At 38.8% G+C, this 18,542-nt stretch overlaps 1 long non-coding RNA gene across 1 annotated transcript; it reads left to right on the plus strand.

Moving 5' to 3' along the window:
• Positions 1 to 11,374: 11,374 nt before the first annotated feature.
• LOC141571102 (uncharacterized) lies at positions 11,375 to 18,208 on the plus strand. Its single transcript, XR_012495667.2, has 3 exons — positions 11,375 to 12,693; positions 13,610 to 13,721; positions 15,285 to 18,208. It is a non-coding gene; the product is annotated as an uncharacterized LOC141571102 (long non-coding RNA).
• Positions 18,209 to 18,542: the final 334 nt, after the last annotated feature.

Genomic DNA, 18,542 nt, shown 5'->3' on the forward strand with positions numbered 1-18,542 from the left:
TCAGATGGAAATACACATTTAGAAATCATTGGCAGAGAGATGAGTGAGATCAGGGTTGCTCTTTGTCAAAAAGAGGATTAATAATAGAGAGTCCATATTTATATAAAACACCACAGTACACAAAGAATTGTGGGAGGACAAGGCACATGACATCCCCAAAGGTGCTTTTGGCGAAGTCTAGGAACCCCAGAGATGGAGACCGATGGAGAGAGAGTGGCCAACACACGAACGCTGAGGATGCACAGTCTTGCTGAGACCATTGAGGGAGAAAGTTTACAAATTAAAGTAGGGATGCACCAGAATAGTGGGAGCTAGTATTTAGGCTACAAACTCAGGTCGGCAAGAAGCATAACCTATATAACTCATTTACTTTATTTTATTCTTTTGTTTTTGTGGTTTATTTACCATTAGTGCTTAATTTGAGAAATGTTTTTGGAAGAATAATTGAAATATGGTTTGATTATAAGAAAATTCACCTGTTTAAAGTATACAATTCAGAGGCTTTTAGTACATTGACAAAGTTGACTAACCATTACTGCAATCTAATTCTTGAACGTTTTCATCGCCTCAAAGAGAAATCCCATACCGCTAGCAGTCACTCCATTCCTTCTACTCTCACCACCTGGCAACTGTTCATCTGCTTTCTGTCTGTACAGATTTGCTTATCGTGGACACTTTATTTAAATGGAATAGTACAAAATGTGGCCTTTCGTAACTGGCTTCTTCCACTTACATAGTGTTTTCCAGCTTTCTGCGTATGGTAGCATGAATCAGTACTTCGTTCCTTTCTATTGCGGAATAATATTCCGTTGTATAGATCTAGGTCCATCATGTTTGTTTAAACATTCATCAATTCATGGTTGTGGGGATTGTTTGCACTCTTTGGATATTTAGAATAATGCTGCAATGAGCATTTGTGTATAAGTTTTTGAGTGGATATACGTTTTCAGTTCTCTTGGGTATATACCTAGGAGTGCAATTATTGAGCCACGTATTAACTCTGTTTAGCATTTTGAGTAACTGCCATACTGTTTTCCAAAGCGGCTGCACCATTTTACATACCCACCAATAGTGTATAAAGGTTCCAGTTTCTCCACATCCTTGCTAACATTTTGTTGTTCATCTTTATTTTTATTATAATTATCCTAATATGTATGAAGTGGTATCTCCTTGTCGTTTTGATGTGTTATTTTCCTAGTGACTAATAATGTTGAGCATCTTTTCTTGTGCTTATTGGCCATTTTTATATCTTTGGTGAAATATCCATTTAAATCCTTGCCCTATTTTTTAAAATTTGGCTTATTTGCCTTTTTACTGTTGATTTTTTTGCATGTGGGTATCTGGTTGCTCCAGCATCATTTGTTGAAAAAAACGATTCTTTCCTCATCAGTGTCTTTGCACACTTGTCAAAAAATCAACTGGCTGTACATGCAATAGTCTATTTCTGTACTCTCAGTTCTATTCCACTGATCTGTATGTCTATCTTTATGCCAGTGCCTTACTGTGTTGATTATTGTAGTTTCAAAGTTGAAATGTGAGTTCTTCTACTTTGTTCTTTTCAGGTTTGTTTTGGCTATTCTGTGTCTCTTACATTCCTATATGAATTTTAGGATCAACTTTTCAATTTCTGCAAAAAAGGCAGCTGGGTTTTGATAGATAGGGATTGTGTTGAATCTGTAGAATAATTTGAGGAGTAGTGCTATCTTAATAATGTCTTCTAATCCACGATCAGGGAATGTCTTTCTATTTATTTAGGTTGTCTTTATTTCTTTCAACAATATTTTATAGTTTTCAGTATATAAGTCTTACACTTCTGATGTCAAGTTTATTCCTAAATATGAGGTCTGATGATTAAGTTTGCGAACTCACCTTATAAAAAGTGCTACATACCTCATTGCTGAATGTCACTATGGTCACCTTCAAAGTACTCCCCTTGGGAGGCTATGCACGGACGCCAGCACCTAGTCCACCCTTCAAAGCAATTTTGGAACTCGTTTTCTGGAATGGCCATCAGAGCTGTCGTTGTATTACCTTTGATGTCCTGAATGTCATCAAAATGTCTTCTTTTCAATATTCCCTTTATCTTCGGGTAAAGAAAGAAAACACTGGGGCCAGATCAGGTGAGTAGGAGGGTGTTCCAATACAGTTATTTATTTCCTGGCTAAAAACTCCCTCACTAACAGTGCTGTGTGAGCTGGTGCATTGTCGTGATGCAAGAGCCATGAATTGTTGGCGAAAAGTTCAGATCATCTAACTTTTTCACACAGCTTTTTCAGCATTTCCAAATAGTAAACTTGGTTAACTGTTTGTCCAGTTGGTATAAATTCATAGTGAATAATCCCTCTGATATCAAAAAAGGTTAACAACATAGTTGCAATAAATTCTCGAACTTAATTGTCAGACCTTCGTATATCACTCTTTTTTGATGCGGTTATAAATTAAACTTTCTTAATTTCATTTTCGGATTGTTCATTACTAGTCTTTAGAAATACAATAGATTTTTGTATATTGGGTCTGTATCCTGAAAACTTGCTATATTTGTTTATTAGTTCCAATATATTTTGTGTGTGTGTGTCTGTCTGTCTGTGTCTGTGTGTGTATTCCTTAGAATTTTCTACCTACAAAATCATGTCATCTGCTAATACAGATGGTTTTACTTCTTCTTTACTAATCTGGATGGCTTTTATTTGTTTTTCTTGTCTAGTTGTCCTGCATTTACTTTATTTTTAAACAATATTTTTTTCTTAAGCTCCTATTCTGCCAACCTGTGGAATTATAATTACCAGTCAATTTGGATCTGCCCTACATTTTCTGGACTTGTGTCTAATTTCTTAAGGGGCATATCTAAAATCAAGCCATCAGTTGGGGAGGGCAGTCTCCATCCTTGGTACCATCATCGTTCTTGTTTTCATCTACTGTTCAGCCACTGATGCGTGCAGACCACTGCTGTATCCTTCCTGGCCCAGCTGCTGACCTCCTCAGATCTACAGCTCTGTGTGCTGTGTTTTTATAGCCCTTTGGTGCTCACAAAACATTCAGGAGCTCCCATTTTTCTCTGGGCTGCACGAAACTGTCATGGCTGTCTTAGAATTGTTTGTTTAAACATAGCATTGCTCTCCTAGCCTGAGGGGCACAGGAGAACATGTACCTTGAGCTTTCCCTGCTTGGGATCCCCAACTAACATGGAGCTTCATTTATTTGATCCTGAACCCCACAGTTTGGCAGTGGGTTGGTGGCCATATATGAAGTCTGTCTCACAGGCATCTGATTCCAGCACTCACTCTCTGGGTTCCTTTCTGACTCTCTAAATTTCCCATCCAGAGAATTTTCATGTGCTTAGTTTAGATTTTAATATAGCAGTTTAGATTGGCTGTTATTTACTTATTTTAAATTGGTGGTTCTCAGTTGGGGTGACTTTGCGCACCCCCCCCCCCCCCCACACACACACACCCTTCCTAGGGATATTAGGCAATGTACGGAGACGTTTTTTTGGTTGCTACAACTGGGGATGGGGTGGATGTTACTGGCATCTAGTGGGTGGAGGCCAGGAATGCAGCTGAACATCTGACAATACACAGAATACCCCCACAACAAAGAATTATCTGGACCAAAATGTCAGTCAACTGGGTAGAGATGGAGAAATCCTGTAATAAATATACTGTTTAAGTTTTAAACCCTTGAGGATCTGGGCTTACAAATAATTTTTCAATCTGATTTTCTGCAGAAGTTCTATTTGGTCAGAGAAGGATAGGGAGCAGGACAGAGACCTCATTAATTGAATACTTATAGCAAAGAAAATGAATGAGCCATAGACACACACAAAAAAATGTTGAATAAAAGAATATATACAGTATGATTTCATGTACACAAAGTTCAAAAACAGGCAAAATGACTTTGTTGGGAATTCATAGCTGAGTGGTAACACTATCGAGAAAAGCAAGAATATGCTTGCGATAAAATCAGGGTAATGATTACCTCTGGGGTGGGAAGGTGGGAGGGAGTTGTGATGGAAAAAGGATACAAGGTGAGATTCTAAGGAACTGACTGTGTTGTATTTCTTGTTTCCTCTAAACAGTGCATTCTGGTTTTACAAACTTCTATGTATGTTTCACAATTAAAAGTTAAAAAAAAAAATCCATATTAGTCAACATTCAAAAATCTCATCCTCCTGGAAGAGAAAAAGTCCATATGTGGAAAAATAGGTCAATTTCAAATAAAGTCTGGGGTTTAGTTAATAGTAATGAACAATGTTAATCATAGTTTGTATGGTAACGTGAGGTTAACAATCAAGGAAATTGAGTGAAGTATCTCTCTGAATTCTGCGCCCTTTCTATACATCGGGAATTATTATAGTTCAAAATAAAAAGTTTAAGACAATTTTCATCCGAATATATTTGCCAATGCTTTCCTCTAAATTTGAATTTTTCTCAGTTTTCACTTTATTGTCTTTTGATGGTATGAGCAGTAACAATGAAAATAATAGCAGCTAATACTTGGAAAGCACTTACTTTACGTGAGGCGTTTCTCTAAGCTCTTAATAAGCATTCACTCAGTTCATAGTAACAGAATTCCTCGAGTTCGGTGTTATTACTGTCCTCATTTTAGCGATGGGGAAATAGAGACCCAGAGGATTGGGTGCAATGACTAGCCCACCTGGGAGGTGGCGAGGAGAGTAAACCAGCAGTGGCAGCAGTCTGGCTCCACCAGTCTGGGCTCATAATGAATTTTAATTCCTGAGGGTTTAGGAGGTACAGAAAAGTATAAAGAAACAGAAAAAAACAGTCACTCAGGCACAACCAATATTTTCACTTAGCATGTTTCCTTCCTGCTGTTTTCCCTCTGTATGTTTTAATTTGGTATACACCAATTTGTAGCCTGATTTTCTTTTTACTCTGAACATCATGTCATGAGCATTTTTCATGCCACTAAAAAGCTAAACAAAGCATTAAAGGTTACACAATATTCTGTGTATAGATGTGCCATGCATTTAAGTTGCTTCCAATTTCTTTGTCGTTATAAAACTGCCATGTGCACCCTCATTTTAATTTATGTTTACTTTTTTTGATTATTTGCTCAGTTTCATTTTTTTCTGTCACTTAAAACGTTTTTCTGTGTTTTCTTACCAAGACTTATTATGCCAAGCCACTTTAGTATAAAAATTGGCAAACTTTTCTATCTCATACCATTCAGTATTCTCCCTTATTCTTCAAGAATGAACGGCAGATTTTCTGTCCTATGGAAATAAGGGAAGCGATGGTGACTACTATCTTTTTTTAAGCCCTAATGGAAGAGAGGTGCCAAGGTGAAGCAGGATTGAGGTAATGATGGGAATTAAGGCTGAGGAAAAGGTGACATTTCAAAGCTTCTAGGAACATATCAACTGCTGTTAACAGGTAGTGTATTGCTTATTCCTCTGACCAGTACTATAGGGAGATATTTCTATCCCCATTTTATAGACGAGGAAACAGAGGCCCAAACCCCGAGAATTAGCTTCGGAAGAAATAGTGGGCAAGGAAATAGGGATGGTTTGGAAGGCGGAGAAACTGCAGACCAGACTCCTTGGATATGTGTGTCTGAGTACACACTGTATGCCACTTAGGCCAGTATTTGTACTTAAAATTTACTGTAGTACAAATTCCTCAATTTATGACATTTTACCACCAATAATTTGCATTTAACTCAATCCACTTGATGTCAGTGTGGTGCATGCACATCGAGTCCTTGCGACTCAAAGTGTGGTCCACAGAGCAGCAGCAGCTACCTGAGTTTGTCAGACACGTGGAATCTCGGATTCTACACCAAACCCAGCTTCAGGATCTGCACCTTATCACGATCCTAGGGGATCCACATGCCTGAGAAGTTTGGGAAGCAGTGCTCTACGAGTTCCCGAAGAAGCGTTTTCTGAGGGTGTCTGTAAGCCCAGTGCAGCCCGTACAAACCACAGAACAGGTTTTCCAGCTCAGTTATGTTCACGACAATGGCTCAAGAAATATTGGCTGACAGCATAGGCTATCTAGGGACTCTCAGACATTTGCTGTGGGATCAGAGAACTTCAGCTGTGTCAATGTGTTTCGTGTCTTAGTCCGACTCATAACTGCAGCCAATTCCAATTATGCTGAACTTCTAAGGAAGGATGGGTTGGGGGAAGCTGGAAGAATCCTGTAAATAGCAAACAGCTGAGAGCCAGCTGCCACTATAGGTGCAATAAGCCTCCGCCAAAGGACAATGACCACAAAGACAACAAAACGCTTCGCTTGGGAGGTCAGGGGCAGGAGGATGGTGCCAGGAGATGGTCTCTCCTCACGCTTTTTACACAAGTGTGTTTTTGTTTCGGGAACTGACAAGGTCCCTAAGAAGGACGTAGTCCTGCCACTTGGTTGTATGCATGAGGCCACGAGAGCTTTTATTATGCAATTATGCAGCTACCAGCGAGGAGAGAGTCAGTGGTCAAAGTTGGGTCTTTAGCTTCCTGCCACGTGTGATGCCAGAATGGGTTGGTGCTCTATGGCCATTTCCAGGTCCTTCTAGCACGCCCTCCTGCACTGCCTTTAGTAGTAAAACTCCTTTCCAGACCCTCCTTCTTGCATTTGGGTTCTGGATAGGATTTGGGTTACTTGGCTTAGGTGTGTTCCCAAGAGGTCTGAAGGTGGAAGCTGGCACAAGGCATCTTTCTGCTCTTTCTGCTGGCAAATTCGGGAACAGAAGTGGGACTGTCTGCAGCACACAGCTGCTTGGGGTACAAGAGGCATGGAAGGACACTTGTTTTTGCCAGCACAGATCGAGGACAAGAGGTGTGGTTCTGAGGGAATAGCTGAGACCATGAGGCTTTCTGATTCCTGACTTGCATCAAAGGAGCTCCTGAAGGCAATAGTTCCAGACTCCTCCTTCCTCCCCTTCCTCTCTTCCTCCTCTTCCTCCTCCTCTTCCAAATTGATTAACCTAATTTATTGATCCCATCCTTGCTATTACAATTTAGTCTTTTTCTAGTTGATAGGTACAGAATAGTACTTTGTTTTAATTTAAGATTTTAACATTACTAATGAATTGAATAATAGAAAAATTTACTGACAATTTGTATTTCCTCTTTGAAGAACTATTTATTTATGTCTTTTTCCTATTTATCTATTGCTTTGGTGTTTTTCTTGTTGATCCCTAAGAGCTCTTAATATATTAACATTATTAACTCTTTGTTAATTATCTGTTGCCAAAAAAAAAAAAAAAATCACGCCTTGCTGTTTCTCTTTTCATTAAGTTTATACTGAATTTTGAGATATAGAAAATTTAAAATTTTATGGGATAAACTCTATCAATCTTTTCCTTTTTCCTCTTTAAAAAAGAATACTTAGTTATTCGTTCAAAGGTCCTTTGCATCTTTTTTTATACAATCATATTTATCTATGTAGCATTTACCAGGAAAAAATTAGCATTTCTGAGATAGAATATATGACATTGAGTATTCATTCCTGCCAAGAGATTAAGCTAGATTGAGTTTTCTTTAATTAGACATATTTTAAAGTATTTGTCATTTCCACCCCCACCCCCTGCCCCCTACCTCCTCCTCTTTGGCAACCTTCAACTTGTTTTCTATATCTGTGGGTCTGTTTCTGTTTTGTTTTATTTATTCATTTGTTTTGTTTTTTTAGATTCCACATAAAAGTGAAATCATATGGTATTTGTCTTTCTCGGCCTGACTTATTTTACTTAGCATAATACCCTCTAGGTCCATCCATGTTGTCACAAACCACAAGGTTTCTTTCTTTTTTATTGCTGAACAATATTTCATTACATTTACACCACATCTTCTTTATCCATTCACCTATTGATGGACATCTAGGTTGCTTCCTTCCTTATCTTGGCTATTTCTACTAATGCTGCAATAAACATAGGGGTGCAGGTATCTTTTAGAATTAGTGTTTATGTATTGTTTGGGTAAATATCCACAAGTGGAATTGCTGGATCATATGACAGCTCTATTTTTTATTTTTTGAGGAATCTCCATGCTGTTTTCCATAAAGGCTGGACTCATTTACAATCCCACCAAGGGCGTACGGGGTTCTGTTTTCTCCACATCCCAACCAGCACTTGTTATTTCTCAATTTGTTGATGATGGCCATTCTAACAGGTGTGAATTGATATCTCTTTGGGGTTTTAATTTTCATTCCCCTGATTACTAGTGATGTTAAGCATCTTTTCATATGTCTATTGGCCATCTGTGTGTCCTCTTTGGAGAAATATCTATTCAGGTCCTCTGCCCATTTTGCAATTGGATTTTTTTTTTTGAATTTGGTGTTAAGCTGGATGAATTCCTTATATATTTTGGTTATTAACCTCTTATTGGATATATACCATTTGCAAATATATTCTTCCATTCAGTAGGTTGTCTTTCTGTTTTGTTGATGGTTTTCTTCACTGTGCAAAAACTTTTCAGTTTGAAAATGTATTTTTTGTTTTATTGCCCTTGCCCAAAGGAGGCATATTCAAAAAAGATACTGCTAAGAGTAATGTCACAGAGGTTACTGCTTATATTTTTTTCTAGGAGTTTTATGGTTTCAGGTCTTCTATTTAAGTCCTTAATTCACTTTGAATTTATTTTTGTATGTGGTGTAACGAAGTGGCCAATTTCATTTTTCTTTGCATGTATCTACCATTTTCCAAAAACAAATTATTGAAGAGACCGTCTTTACCCCATTGTATGTTCTTACTTCCTTTGTCATAGATTAATTGACCTTATAGATGTGAGTTTATTTCTGAGCTCTCTATTACATTGCTCTATATATCGGTTTTTATACCAGTGCCATGCTCTTTGGTTATTGTAGCTTTGTAGTATGGTTTGATACCAGGGAGCATGATACATCCCATTTTGTTCTCTCTCAAGATTTTTTTTGGCTATTTGTGGTCTTTTGTGGTTCCATGTAACTTCTAGGATTAGTTGTTTTAATTCTGAGAAGAATGCCACTGGTATTTTAATAGGGATTGCTTGAATCTGTAGATTGCTTTAGGTAGTAAGAATATTTTAACAATATTAATCCTTCCAATCTATGAGCAAGGTATATCCTTCCATTTATTCGTATCTTCTTCAATTTTTTTGTTCAATGTTTTATAGTTTACAGTGTACATCTCCTTCACCTCCTGGGTTAAATTTATTCCTAGGTATTTTATACTTTTTGATGCAATTGTAAATGGGTTTGTTTTCTTAATTTCTCCTCCTTTGTTATGGGTGTATAAAAAATGCAACAGATTTCTGTATTTTGATTCTGTATCCTGCAACTTTACTGGGTTAATATATTAGTTCTAATAATTTTTTGGTGGAGTCTTTAGGGTTTTCTATATAGTATCATGTTGGGCAGCTTTTTGATTCCCTATCTTTCTGACAATGACTATGACAACATAGTAACTACAGGACTTCTGATGACTTTATAAGCACGTAACTCACAGTATTAAAATTACCTCTTTCTTAAATTGCCTAGGACAGTTGTATTTTCTGCAGCTGAACCCTGACTGATACATTTCACTCTCCTAAGTGTGAGGTATAAATTTACAATAAATTATATGAGGAAGGAATGCTACAAAGAGACATTTTTTTCCTTCTCTCTCTGAATACTAATGCACATTATGTGAAACACAAATGTCTTTCACAATGTACTCTTATTTTGGAATTTACATTATGTTATTACCCGAAATTTCTGGAACTGTAGGATAGTGGAATATAAACATGGTCATAGCTCAAGACTAGGAATCAGAAAGAAATGGCAGAGTTTCCATTCAATTTGAAATGGGGTTACTTGCCGAAAGAACAAATAAACCTAATTCAACAAGTTACTGGAGGATAGAAAAGCTTTAATTTCTCTTAACGTTTATAAGCAACATTTCAATGCTGAGTACTTTCTTACTTTGTAACAATATAGCATGGATTCATTCATGTGACACATTTGGCCCAGAAAGTGGTCCATCTTAAAGCCTATGCCAAGGCTTTAAATTAATCATTTAGAGAAAAAAATGAGAAGTCCTGTAGTTACTATGTTGTCATAGTCATTGTCAGAATATTTCAAAATTCTACCTTATTTTAATAATAATAATATTAATAAATTCTATGTATTGTGCCCTTTTTATACTTCAATCACAACTAAGTGCATTTTATCTCATGTATATTATTGCCTTGAATGTTCCCATAGGTAGACATTATTATTTCTGTTTTACAAATGATGAAACTGAGATTAAGCATCTTACTCAAGGCCACACAACTAGTAATTGATAAGGTTGTCATTTGAACCCAGTCTTTTTTGACTCCGAGGCTCATATCCCTTCCACCTTCATCTCCCCAAAGAGCACCCACCTGAGAGAATAAGACATTTAGGGTTTCGTGGAGCTTCAAGGTGTGCAGGATGTCTGCTGCAAATTATCACTAAAGGATGCTAAGGGGATAGCTTTTTAAAAATTTTTAATCTTGTTTTCTTCTAAAATAAGATTTTCTTTCTAAGATAAGATTAAAATTTTGGCTCCATATAATTTTATATATGTCTTAACTCATGCAGTTTTAGGGAAAGGAGCCAGTAACAGGTACTCATGAAAAGATAAATTGGACCAAGGTAGCAGGACAGGAAATACTCTTTTTGTTTTTCCCGTTGACCACCTGAGGATTCTGTGCCATCACATTTTGGCAACGGTTCGCAAGGATCTGAAGGTTGCTGGGTCACTGCTGGTGAGAAAAGGACGCACACACAGGTTCAAACCCATTGGTCATTTTCAGTGCCGTGCTAGGAAGCTCATCACAGTCCCCTGTCAGTTCACATGATCTTTCCTGTCTGCTGGATGTTTATGACAAAAGGGGGTCGGGGAGGCAAAACTCTGCTACCCACAGCAAAGGACTGTGTTCACCTGGGCATTGGAGTCTAGGCCTTGGCAACTGGTGCTGAAAGACTTGGGGCTGCCTTTAATTTTGAATGTTGCCCAATCCCCAAGCCAGCAGTTACCTGATTGCAAACAAATGCTGGCTTCCCTTCCCTGGGTGTGAACGTCATGGAGGGGTCAGGGCTCCCAGGTTGTTCAATAGTGGTGTTATCGGCTTTTTGCGAGAACAGCTGAGACCAACAGCTATTTCCCCATATGCAGGCTCAAGGTTCCCAAAGCCGATGAGCCCTCCAGAAGCTCCACATCTGGACTTTGTGCTCCAAATCAAACACAACCCACTCTGCAGCCAGAAAGAAGCTGATTCAGCTTTTGTTGACTCTTCAGACTTAACCTTTCTCCTATAATCTCTAAGCTTGTTTTTAATAAATGTTTAACTTCTTGATTAATTTCCTGGATTTCTGAGGGTTATTTTTCACAACTCAGATAATGCATTCTAAATGCTTGCCGAGCTGTTGGTGCACTTCAACTGTAAACTCTTCAGACTGTTTTTGTCTCCTTAACGCTCCCTTATTCTGTGGGTTTACATCATCAACAAAATTTTGTCTTATATTCTTTTAGCCGTCTGCATAATTGCCAGCTTTTCAAGATTCTTGCTTCTCCCTTTCTTTGTCACTGGGAAAAGAATTGTTTGTTCAACCATCATTAAACTAGTATTTTTTTTCTGGCTTATCTCTCATTTCTTGAAGGGTGGTATATAATTAACTCTGAAATTTTGATAGTTTTCAGTTTACCGCCCTTTCTTTGGCAATTCACCTGCTTTCTACTTTCTTCTTCCCCATCTGTTTATCCCAGAGAGGGGCACTTCTCACCCACATCTTTATTCTATTTGTTTTTTAAAAGGCTTTGTGGTTCTTTGGAAGAAGAAAATGTTATCTGCTGCCACAGAGGCCAAACTGTCTCCTTTGTCATTTTGCCTGAGCTCTCTGGGTCCCGTCTCTCATCCTCAGACCTTGAATATTGGACTTGGAGGCGCCGTGTAATCCCATAATGGAACCACATTTAAAAGCTAGATGGATTCCTCAGAGTGCTGTTGCTCTAATATGCTCCCATTACCGGCATTTGTCAATATGTGCCTGAGACAGCAAAGCTACTGAAAGGATCTTTGAAAATGGAAGACAAGGCCAAGGATGATGGGATCTCGGCATATTTTTTCCAGGGGTTCTTTTCCCTCCGGCCATACCACAAACGGGCTTCCTTCTTTCATTTTATTTTCTGCTCTCTCTCTTTATTATTGCCTTTTCTTGCAATAGCAAATCATTTTGAAGTCCTGTGATAAAATTTTTCAATCACTTATACACACCACTTTTTAAACACAAATTGGAAAATGCTGTACATATTTTTGAACAACTTACTTTTTAAAAAATTTCAATCTGTGACTTGAAGATTATTTCAGGCCCTCTCTCTGTGTGTTCTTTTGTTTTGCAACAATAATATCTCATAGGATATTATTATTTTTCAATTAACAATATGCGGTGATCATATTTCCATGCTTTTATAGATATAGGAGAAGGACAATTAAGTTCGCGAGCTCATCCTAGAAAAAGTGCTACACACCTCATTGCTGAATATCACTACGGTCACCTTCGAAGGACTCCCCTTGGGAAGCTATGCACTGACGCCAGCACCTAGTCCACCCTTCAAAGTAATTTTGGAACTCTTTTTCTAGAATGGCCATCAGAACTGTCATCGTATTAACCTTGATGTCCTGAATGTCATCAGAATGTCATCCTTTCAATATTTCCTTTATCTTCGGGTAAAGAAAGAAGTCATTGGGGGCCAGACCAGGTGAGTAGGGAGGGTGTTCCAATACAGTTATTTGTTTACTGGCTAAAAACTCCCTCACAGACAGTGCAGTGTAAGCTGGTGCATTGTCGTGATGCAAAAGCCATGAATTGTTGGTGTAAAGGTCAGGTCATCTAACTTTTTCATGCAGCCTTTTCAGCACTTCCAAATAGTAAACTTAGTTAACTGTTTGTCCAGTTGTTACAGATTCATAATGAATAATCCCTCTGATTTCAAAAAAGTTTAGCAACATCATTGCAACAAGTTTGCGAACTTAATTGTTAGACCTTGTGTGTGCATGTGTCTATAGTTATATATATAGTTATATATATTAAACATCCCCATCTGCACAGCTTCCTGCTAATCAAACTCCCTGGTTGCCCTTCTGACCTTGCTGGTTCTTACAGTAATTGGGGAAACCCCTCCCCCACCTCTGGCAGTTAAGCACCAACACTGGACCCCTGTTGCTTCAAGACCCTGTCATCCCCACTGCTCTCAGAGAGACAAGTCTGTGACTTCCTGTACTACCCTTGGCCCTGCTTGCCAAAGTGACGGCACAGAACGTCTTAGTGATGCTGGTGTCCCCTTGCCAGCCCATTCCTGATGCAAAGGGTGTGTCCCACAGGATCTCCCATGGAACGCGGTCCTCTGGAGGCTCTCAGGGCCTCACATCTATTCCACACCCACTTCCTTGCCTTTTGTTCTTTTGCGGAAATTCACAGAACCTGAAATTCATCATTTTAAAATACACAATTCAGTGGCACTTACTATAATTGCAATGTTGTGCAACAACCATCTCTATTTAGCTCCAAAATGTTTTCACCACACTGTAACCATTAAGCAGTCACACCCCATCCCTTCCTGCAGCCCCTGGCAACCACCAATCTGATTTCTGTCTCTGTTGATTCGTCACTTCCAGACCCTTCACTGAGAGTGCAAGAATTGCGCTGGCCCACTGCTCTTGCTGGAGACAATACTACAGCCACTGCTCAGTTTATGTGAGTCAGTTCAAGGCCTACTTTTGGTTAAAGGTATGCTGAACCAATAAACTGTGGCCAGCTGGGCTGCAGGCAGTCACCAGGCCTCCCAGGCAGGAGGGGTTGTTGACTGTGTAATTTCTCTTGGAAGGAAATGTGAAAAAGCATGCCAGTATGATATCCTTAGAACAACACTTGAAAATAATTTGTGAAAGTCTGCTTTCTTAGGGAGAGAACTGAGAAACCTAAGAGCCAAGTAGAGGAAAAAAAATGAAGGATAGGAATACCAAGGAGAGAGGATTTACAAGTTTATAATTTTCCAAGTGCCTGAACTGGATGGTCCGCGAGACTTTTCCATAATTAATGTTTCTAAACTTTGGTGTAAATCTGAACCTCCTATATAGGGGCAAAACATATACTACAGGTTTTCTGGATCCTGATTCTTTGGGTTCTAGAGAGGGTGTGTTGGGAATCTATATTTCTAAAACACACTCCTCTGATGATTATGAAGTACACCAGAATTTGAGAGAAACTACACTATAGAAATTTTCAGTAAGAGGATAATTAAAACAATAGAAAAATCAAACCTTTTTCCTGGTCAGAAAATTCCTTCTCAACTGCCTGCCATGTGCCCTGTCTGGGAGGTAATTACAGCCAACGAGATATTAGAATGCATTTTAAAGCTTAAGAATGATAATGGTAATAATAATGATGATATAATAAGAAGACAATTGGGTGCTAAGAACAGAAAGGGTTGCAGGCATGCAGGAGAAGAAAGGAGTCCAAATTCTAACTAGGAATTGTCAAGGACAGTCTTGGGATTTCCAAGCCAAAAAGGAATAACAAGGACTAGCTTTTCCCTCCCACCTGGAAAAAAACCCAAAAACTGAACAAAATAACGATACAACATCAATATAAAAACCGAAGTTTTTCTCTCTATACCACCAATGAACTATCAGAAATTGCAGTTTAAGACGCAATGTTATTTACTATAGCATCAAAAATTGTGAAATACTGAGGAGTAACTCTGAGAAAAGATGATCAAGTCTGGTAACTTGAAAAATACAAAATATTGCTGAGATAAATTAAATAATATTTAAATAAATTGAGTGTTATGCTGTATTCATGGGTCAAAATGTCAATAAAAAATCTTGCAGGATTTTGTAGGAACTGACATGCTTACTTTAGAATCCTTATGGAAATGCAAGAACCTAGTATAGCCAAAACAACTTTTAAAAAGAAGAACAAAGTTGGAGGACTAACACTACCTGATTTCAAGTCTTATTTAAAGCTACAATAATTGAAACATAATATTGATGTTAGATAGACCAATCGATCAATGGAACAGAATAGGGAACCCAGAAATGAGATGCATACTTACGTGGACAACTGATTTTGGACAAAGGTGCAGAAACAATTTAGTGGAGTAAGGAAGATGTTGAACAATTTAGTTTCCATACACAGTAAATAGAACTTTAATCCATACCTTGCACCATATATAAAAATCTCAAACTATGTCACAGACTTAAGGTAAACCTAAAACTGAAATGTCTAGAAGAAAATATAGAAGAAAATGTTGTGAGTTTGGCTTAGGCAAAGATTTTTTTTTTTTTTTAGATATGACACCAAAATACAATCCATAAAAGAAAAAAATCGCTAATAGAACTTCAGCAAAATTAAGAACTTCAGCGCTTCAAAAGACTAGTAAGAGAATAAAAAGACAAACCACAGTATGGGAGAAAATATTTGCAAATCACATATTTGATAAAAGACTTGAATGAATAATATATAAAGAACTTTCAAAACTCAGTAAGAAAACTCAGTAAGAAAACTTGGCAAAAGATTTGAACAGACGCTTCACTGAGAAAAATATATGGTTGGCAAACTGGCATATGTAAAGTCGCTCAACATCATTGTCATTATAGAAATGCAAGTTAAAATCACAGTGAGATAAGATTTCCTATCAAGATGGCGTAGTAGGCAACTGCTGTGCTCACTGCCTTTAAGGACCACATCAATTACAACTGAACCACAGAACACCTGGTATTGAGAATCGCCTGAAGTCTAGCTGAACCAAAGCCCTACAACTAAGGACATGTAGAAGAAGCCACCTCGAAACTGGTAAGAGGGGCAGAGATGCGAAACAGGCTGGTCCCACACAACCATGTGACCATTAAAAATCGGGAGTGATATCTCAGCTGTAGAGGTTCTCTCCACTGAGGAGCGAGGGATCCCAGCCCCTCCACAGCCCAGGGTTTCAGTGCTGGGGAGAGAAGTCCCCATAATTTCTGGCTGTGAAAACCAGTGGAGAATGTGGCTGAGTGTGATGGAGGGCTCTGCACTCCCAGGCACTCCTGTTAAAGGGACTGAGCGTAGACTTACTCGCTGATGGACTCTCTCTTTTTGAGCTCCAGCTCTGGGGCAGCAGCTTGAAAGTTTCCAGGGACATACGGGGAGGAACTGAATTGTCTGGCTGCAGGATGAGGACAGGAAGGGCAGCTTTCTCCCAGATGAAAGAGCTGGTGGAAGCCATTGTTTCTTTGTTGAGCTTTGCATGCAGACACAGGCAGATGCCTTGTTTGAATCTCCATCAAACAGACTTATCACCTTTTGACTGCCCCGCCTAATGATTCCCTGAGACCAGGTCCCATGCAATTTTCAGGCACACCCAAGCAGCTTCCAGTGGCTTTTCCATATAAACAGCCTGACTTGCCTCATGCTGCGGCCTTTCCTAAAATCTCTCAGAGGTTCACAAAACCCAAACAAGCAGCATCTGGCTTTGTCATGTCCCGTATCTCTGGCTAAGCAGCCCTAAGCCCAGCTAGGCAACAGCCAGCCTTGGTTTGCAGCTTGGCCTCTTAAGATACCTCTAAGTACAGTGTGGGTGGAGGCCATCTGTAGATTGCTTAGTGGCTCATGCCAGGTGGCCCTGGAAGGGTACAAACTGCAGACAAACTTGGCTTGCAGCAGATCCCCTCCCAGGAGGCCCCAGGGCTGGCAGGCCTAGTGGCTAGCTTCAGACTGGGTTGGAGCATCACCCTGTCACACTCAAAGGGCAGACTGGGTAGGAATCAGAGCCCTGCTAAAGCGAACCCTGGTCTGCAGTGTCACCCCTGCACAAGAGCTTTTCCACTGTAGTCACAGCCAGTCATCACAACCAATCCACGTGAAGGTCATGCCTTCCCACTGACATTCAAACAGCAATCATGTGTCAACTACAATAGGCCAGTACATACAACCCACACAAAGGACAATCCTGGAGCACCTGGCTCTGGTGACAGGCAAGACTGCACCACGGGGTCCCACAGGACACCTACTATATAAGGCCACTCTACTAAAACCAGGAAGCATATCAGCCCTAATAGAAACAAACACAGGAAGCTAGCCAAAATGGGGAGAAAAAGAAACACGTCTGAAATAAAAGAACAGAACAAAGTTCCAGAAATATGGTCGAGATGTGGAGGCAGCCTGGGTGTCCATGGATGGATGAACAGATAAAGAGTAGGTGGTACATATATACAATGAAATATTGCTTGGTCATGGAAGGGAATGGGTTCTTGCCATTTATGGCAGCATGGATGGACCTGGAGGGTATTGCGCTGACTGAAGTATGTCAGACAGAGAAAGACAGATGCAATGTGATTTCACTTATATGTGGAATCTAAAGAACAAAACAAACAAGCAAACAAAACAGAAACAGACTCGTAGATACAGAGAACACTTTGATGGTTGCTAGATGGAAAGAGGATTTGGGGGTGGTTGATAACGGGGAAGGGATTGAGAAATACAAATTGGTTTATACAAAGTAGTCATGAGGATGTAGGGTATAGCATAAGAAATATACTCAGTAATATGGTGATAGTTATGTATAGTGCCAGGTGGGTACTAGATTAGTCAGGGGGATTGCTTCTTAAAATATATAAATGGCTAACCACTGTGCTGTACACCTGAAATTAATATAAAATAATATTGAATGTCAACTGTAATTGAAAAATTTTAAAAGGGGGGAAAGATAAAGAGGAATAAAAGGTCCAAATTTCCAGGTATAAAACAAATAAGTCATGGGGATGTAATGTACAGCATGGGGAATATAATCAATAATATTGTGATAGAATGGTACAGTGTCAGATGGTTGCTGGACTTACAGTGATCACTTTTTTAGGTGTGTATAAATGTTGAATAACTATTGTGTACACCTGAAACTAATATAATATTGTATGTTAGCTATATTTTAATAAAAATCTTTTAAAAATCACAATGAGATACCACTATACACCTATTAGAATAGCTAAGATTAAAATAACTAACCATACCAAATGCTGGGAAGAATGTAGACCAACTGGAACTTCCATGCACTGCTGATGGGACATAAAATGGTGCAATGGTTTTGGAAATAAATTTTATGGTTTCTGAAAAAGTTTACCATACATCTGCCATATGATCCAGCCACTCTACTCCTAAGTATTTTCCCAAGAGAAATGAAATCATATGTACATATATTTTGTAGCAGCTTTATTTGTACTAGCTTCAAACTGGTAACAGCCCACATTTTTCAGCAGCTGAATAGATAGACTGTGGCATGCCCATGCAATTCATGATACTAAACAGTAAAAAGGGATTAATTACTGGAACTAGCAATAATGTAGATAAATCTCAAAATAATTATACTGTGTAAGAGTAAAACAAGAGTATGTACTGTATAATTCTGTTTATATGATATACTAGAAAATACAAAGTAATCTGTAGTGACAAAAAGCAGACCAGTACTTGTCTGGGTTTATGTGGGGTGAGGGTGGGAGAGGTTATAAAGGGGCATGAGGAAGATTGGGGTGGGGGAATGATTATGCTGACTATTTTGATTGTGGGGTTAGTTCC

The sequence above is a fragment of the Rhinolophus sinicus genome, chromosome 16, assembly GCF_057876585.1.
Source record: "Rhinolophus sinicus isolate RSI-liver-muscle chromosome 16, RSI-T2T, whole genome shotgun sequence".
Lineage (NCBI taxonomy): Eukaryota > Metazoa > Chordata > Mammalia > Chiroptera > Rhinolophidae > Rhinolophus > Rhinolophus sinicus.